At 46.7% G+C, this 6,420-nt stretch overlaps 1 pseudogene; it reads left to right on the forward strand.

Moving 5' to 3' along the window:
- The first annotated feature begins 290 nt into the window (after nucleotides 1-290).
- LOC104658424 lies at nucleotides 291-1,184 on the forward strand (annotated as a pseudogene).
- The last annotated feature ends 5,236 nt before the right edge of the window (nucleotides 1,185-6,420 follow it).

Raw genomic sequence — 6,420 nt, forward strand, 5'->3', positions numbered from 1 at the left:
TCTGCAAAATTGTATAAACACAATTTAAAACTAGCTGCGGCCAAGGCAAAGGCAGCAAGGCAAAACCAAGTGGTGTTAACACTTAGAATACCGTGAATATTAGCTCAGAGTCTGCTACTCACTGGGGAGATCTGTGGGCCAATTTGCCTAAATTCAGAGCTAAAAACACCTTTTTAAAATGTCAAACGTGCATAGGATATAAAGAAAAAGAACAAGGTGGAGGCAATTAGCAAAAACAGAAAATTGGGGAAGTGAAATTTTGGCATTTGTATTTTGATCTCACACAGGGATAAGTGGAGCTGTGAGTCAACTGGGCACAGGGACTTCATGTCAAAGGCTTGCCTCACATGGTTCTGCTACAGAAGCTTCCATGGGGGGCACGTATGTGGTCAGCTTCTGATGGTATTGGCTGCCTGACTCACCAGCAAGGGACCTAACTGAATAGCCACGGTGTCCCTATTTCAAAAGCCGTACAGAAGGGATTATGTTCGAAGCCCACTAACCATGCCGTTTTTAACCTAGGATGAGTTATTTACATCTTAGGTAGTAATAAGTATCATTTCAAAAGAGCATTTAAAGAGGCATAACAACATACTCCAAATAGCATTTGAAAAGCTAACATGTGGGCAGGAGACTCCCCTGGCAGGGGCCACTCTGTGGGGTATGGAGCCTCCCTGTGCCCCTTGGTCCAACCCTGTCAGCATTCTGCTTCCATGTGCCATGACCACCACCACCACCTTCAAGGGTGTCGACCCCAACAGCAGGAATAGCTCCCAGGTTTTGCAGCTGCCAGGTGGTGGATCCAATTTTTCACTGGGTTTTGATGAACCAACAGAACAAACTGTGAGAAAGAACAAAATGATCTCTAATATCTTTGGGACATCTGAAGAAAATCCACCTTCTTGGGCCACGTTGGCAGGTGCCAAGTCTAGAGGTGGCGGGGAAGACTTGGAGTCATCTGGACTGCAGGGCAGGAACTCTTCTGAATCGAACTCTGCAGATTCTTAGATCTGAAGGGAGAAGATGACATTCATGAAAATGTGGACACAGACCTGCAAGGCAGTCTGGGGCAGAGGGAAGAGAAGCTTGCGGCGGCCGCACCTGTGCTGAGCCCAGTGGTCCCGGCCTCAGCGCCATCCAGAGGAAATCCCCCTGGTAGCAAGTCCAGCCTTGTCCTGGGTTAACTCTGCTCTGACCATCCTGAACTTCGTTGTTTTGCTTGTTTCCTCCATGCTTGTGAACTGCACAACTTGAGCCTGACTGTACATCTTTTGGATTATTTCATTAAAAAAGAAGGACTTTTAAAAAATAAAGAGGCAAAATGCCAACTACATGGTTTCTATGGTATCCCTGTGAAGACCTCTAAAGGTTTTTCTACTTTTCCTCACTTTAAAAAACTTTTCCTGTGTCTTTGTTTCTCAATGATTTCAAGGTGGCCTTGAAACCACACAATATGTAACTCAGAGGAAGGATCAGGGTAAAGGGCTGGAGGATTCCATTCCCTGAAGTCTGTGGATGTTACCTATTGATGGAATAATGGCTATGAGGAAAGCTATAAAAGCAGCTCAGACTGAAGGCTATGGGGAAGGATGTTTGTCAGGACGTGTCAAAAGATTTTAAAATGTAGATTCCATTCTAAGAATTTATCCTAAGAAAGCAATGATGGATTACGCAAAGGTCTAGCAAGGAGGCTTGCAGCAGCACGGTTAATCATTATGAATGTTGGAGGCACCCAGAAGCTCCAACACTAGGGAACTGGGAAAATAAATGGAAGGACGTTCAGACCAGAAAACAATCTGTCAGCATGAAAAATAAATTCGGAGAAATGTCCATATCAGCAAAAGAGAGCTGTTCACAATATACTCTTAAGAGAATTCCTATGTAGAAACCTATGTAGATAACCTGAATTAAAGCAATTAGAGAAACCTAAATGTGAGAACAGAGAGTGTATTCAGAAACATCCAACTCCGCTTCTTTTGGGCACTGTGCTGAGCGCCCTAGGGGCTGCAAAGATGAAGAAAATTGTCCTCAAAAAAGCACATAGTCTCCATGGAAAAGAATGACTAAAATGCCAGGTAGAAAGTAGGTAATGCCATAAATGGGGTGTGTGTGTGTGTGTGTGTGCACGCGCGCGTGTGTGTGTGTGTGTGTCAGAGAGAGAGAGACATAGAGAGACAGAGACAGAGAGATTAAGATCAAGGAAGCCGTTTGGGGAAACACTTATACCAATAAGAATGACTCTGCTGAGAGAAAATGGCTAAGGAGAGGCAATGCGGCTATGAATGACCCCAGGGAATGGAGCCCCAGTCCCTTCTAGGAAGTTTGGAGGGAAAAGTGAGAACTCAAGAGCAAATCAGGGAGGCCCCAGTCTTCCCTGCTATGTCTAACTTGCCATGGCAAGGTTGGGTATCTCTGTGGAGTGAGGTGCTTTGCCACCACATAATGCCCAAGTTTGGAGTTCCCCAAGCTGGCATCCTAAGCCTCAGAGGAAACACTACTCTTTTTTGTCGGGGGTGGGGGGCGGGGGGATGGAGTCTCACTCTGTCACCCAGGCTGGAGTGTGCGGTGGCTCAATCTCAGCTCACTGCAACCTCTGCCTCCCAACTCAAGAGATCCTCCTGCCTCAGCCTCCTGAATAGCTGGGATTATAGGGACACACCACCATGCCTGGCTAATTTTTGTATTTTTTAGTAGAAATGGGGTTTCACCATGTTGGCCAGGCTGGTCTTGAACTCCTGGCCTCAGGTGATCCGCCCGTCTCAGCCTCCAAAAGTGCTGGGTTTACAGGCCTGAGGCACCGCACTGGGCTGAAACACTACTCTCATGCATCCTGAACAAATCAGAGAAAGCTGATAGTCACCAAGTGTCCTGTGCAAACTTGAACACACTCTGCATCACCCTGTGGTGACTCCAGAGTAGTTCTATGGGAATTCACTTTCCCCAGGCCTTTTCAGAACCCCTCCAAAGCCCCAGAATTAATTCAGTCCCCAGAGAGTCTCTGGACTTTTGACATCTTTATTAAAGGATTGGCATACAGAGGTACCCACTTAATGGTAATGATACTTATCCATCCATCTATCCATTTATCCTTTCATCCGGCAAACACATACCAAGCATCTACATGCCCACGCCCAACTTAGAGAATACAAATAAGAATAAGAACCAATTTCTACCTTCTTGGTGAGGACAAATGGTTAAACCAGCAAGTACACTAAGGATTGCTATTACCATGAGAGAAGCAGAACTGAAGCACCATGTGGGAACGAAGGAAGGAAGGAGGAGGAGTCAGGTTGGTGGCTCATGCCTGTAATCCCAGCACTTTGGGAAGCCAAGAAAGGCAGCTCACTTGAGTTCCTGAGTTTGAGACCAGCCTGGCCAACATGGTGAAACCTTGTCTCTACTAAAATACAAAAATTAGCCGGGCATGGTGGTGGGCGCGTGTAACCACAGCTACTCGGGAGACTGAGGCATGAGAATCACTTGAACCCAGGAACAGGAGGTTGCAATGAGCCGAGACTGCACCACTGCATTACAGCATGGGTGACACAGACAGACCCTGTATCAAACAAGAAAAAAAAAAGAAAGAAAATGCTTCATGGAAGAAGTAATCTTCCAAAGATGGCAAAGATGGGCAGGTAGAAGACACGGGGATGCTCACTTGAACCCTCTGGGTTCCCAAATATCGTAGCCATGACTCAGTATCTAATAGTCACGACTGGAACCTAACCTGACCACTTGACCTAGGTAAGAAAAAAATGGGAACTTACTGACCTAAGTCCCTGAAGAGCAGGAGTGTGACTGCAGACACCTGGAGTCAGGGACTCGGACTCTCTCCAACTCTCGTCTCTGTCTCTCTCCGTGGATCGCCTTTCTTCTCCCCTAACCACAGCTTGGTTTTCTCACAGAAGTCAGACATGGCTGCTACAGCTACAGGCTCACATCTGCCAGCTTTTCCTCAAGAGAAAAAAGTTTTCTCCCCACAGGTTTAGTTTTTAAAATCCCAGGGGAGTGATTGGTGTGTTCTGAGTCATGCATTAGACACATGTCACTGTGGCCAGAACAGTGGCTCCCATGATTAGCTCAGCTTGGCCAGGGACCTACCTTTGGACCAAACACTTTGTACAGACAAGTGGAGTGATGTAAAATATGAATTACCCATTTGGTTCACATTGGGTAGCAAGAACAGCTCCCCCAAATAAAGGGAGTATTATTCTCAGAAAGCACCAGAAACATAAAACAATAAATATCCACCACGTCAGGACACCGCCAAACCATTCCTAGTTTCCAGGTGTCAACAGAATCTTCTGGCCCAGGGTTCATATGACAGTAGCAAAACTGAAACTACAAGCCTGGCTATGTGAGCCAGCTTCCAACCAGATTCAGGTGGTGCAAGTCCCTTCACGTCTGGTGGGGAGTCACAGCCAAGTGGACCAGCACTGAAGTAGGCCAAAGAGCAAAACTGTGGACAGAAAGGAATGCTGAACCCTGCCAGGATGGAGCACCTGGAATGCCCATATCTTCAAGGCTGCAGTCAAGGTCATTAAGCCTGCAGAGGATGGGCTAGAGGGTTGCAGAGAGCTCAAGTTCACAAAAGCAATAAGGGTCTTGCAGGATTAGATGTAGGGGAGCTGTGAGAGAGAAGAGTGTTAGAAGTGTCAGCAGAAACGACAACTGAAATTGAAGCACAGTTTCAGTGGCAAATATTAACTCCCTATTCCCTATTCTACACAAACAGATGGAGGCTTTTATTGTGTCCCTTTTTGACGCCATTCCTCATAATTCCTCATTTCCTCTTCCCCACCTTGGGGTTGTTATAGATCACTGATAGCTATCCATCCCCCAACATATTTTACTTATTTTTCTCATTTACTCTCTGTGTTCCCCACTAGATTATAGCCTCCATGAGAGCAGGGATTTTGCCTGTTTTGTTCATTTCTGAATCCCCCAAAATAATGTCTGTCATTGAATAGGCACTTAATAATATCTGTGAAGTTAATTTGCTGAGGACTGAATCCCCAAGAAAGAGATACAATCTCCAAAGAGAACTGCTATGCATCAGGGACAGAATGTCCCCCCACTCTTTATGCCGTCTTCCACATGTAGGAAGCTGCCAGCAGAATACTCCTGGGCTCCTCTCCACTTCATTTCCCCACCCCCAGCCCCACCACGGGAAGGTGCAGCAATGTACACAATGATGTGTTTAGGACAAAGAATCGGGCCTTCTTCGGTCATGCTCAGGCACAAGCTGCCCGCAGGAAGCCACCTCCACTCTGCTTCTGCCTTCCATGCTCTCCATGCCGAGGGCTATGGTCCGGCACTGCCATGGCGGGGGGCAGAGGTGCTTCCATCAAATTCCTGCAGATATAGGTCCTATTCCCAGGATCAGCTGGCTCACTAACAAAGGTGATATTTCAATTCTACACTTGCCTAACTCTTTCTTTTCTTTTTTTTTTTTTTTTTTTTGAGACAGAAACTCACTCTGTTGCCCAGGCTGGAGTATAGTGGTACAATCTTGGCTCACTCCAACCTCTGCCTCCCAGGTTCAAGTGATCCTCCCACCTCAACCTCCCTAGTAGCTGGGACTACAGGCATATGCCACCACGTCCAGCTAACTTTTGTATTTTTTATAGTGACATGGTTTCACCATGTTGTCCAAGCTGGTGTCGAACTCCTAACCTCAAGTGATCCACCTGCCTTGGCCTCCCAAAGTTCTGGAATTACAGGCATGAGCCACCACGCTCAGCCTGAATCAAGACTGTTTATCGGTCCCTGCTGAGTTCAAGCACCACCTACTCATGCCACAATTAGTAAAAATGAGCTTGTTACAAAGTAGCATATGGCACTACCCAAATTACCTCCTGCTGCAGGTCAGCTTCCCTGGGAAACAGACACTAAGATGATGAGATTTGCATGTGGAAGGTTTTTGCGGGGAGTGGTTAGGAGGATCTTCTCAGAATCAGGCACCTGTGAGAGAGCTGGGGCAGGACAGACAGGCAGGGAGGAGGCGTTGAACTATGATGTAGATGCAGCCTCAGCCAATTATACAGGGAGTTCTGAACGGCCTGGGGCTCCCTTTTATCCTTCTTCCTTCCAGGACCAGCCATTGACAGGAGCCGCCTCTAGAGAGGAGTGTGGCCTTGGCCAAGGGTGATGCCCCTTCCAGGTCCTGAAGGGGCATCTGTGAGGTCACCTCAGAGTGAATTCACACACCATCCTTCCATTATATGATGCTGGATATAACAGCAACAAAGCGCTTTTGCCTGTGAAATCACCTGTATAATAATAATGTGCCTGTATAATAACAACAAAAACCTTTTGCCTGTGTATTTTGCCTAGGGGAGAGGGGTTGGTAAAGGAATGTTTTGAGGTGAGGCCTGTAAAGGGAGAAGTGACAGCAAAGACACCACCCAAGTGAAATCA

This window comes from Rhinopithecus roxellana, chromosome 14 (genome assembly GCF_007565055.1).
Source record: "Rhinopithecus roxellana isolate Shanxi Qingling chromosome 14, ASM756505v1, whole genome shotgun sequence".
Classification (NCBI taxonomy): Eukaryota; Metazoa; Chordata; class Mammalia; order Primates; family Cercopithecidae; genus Rhinopithecus; species Rhinopithecus roxellana.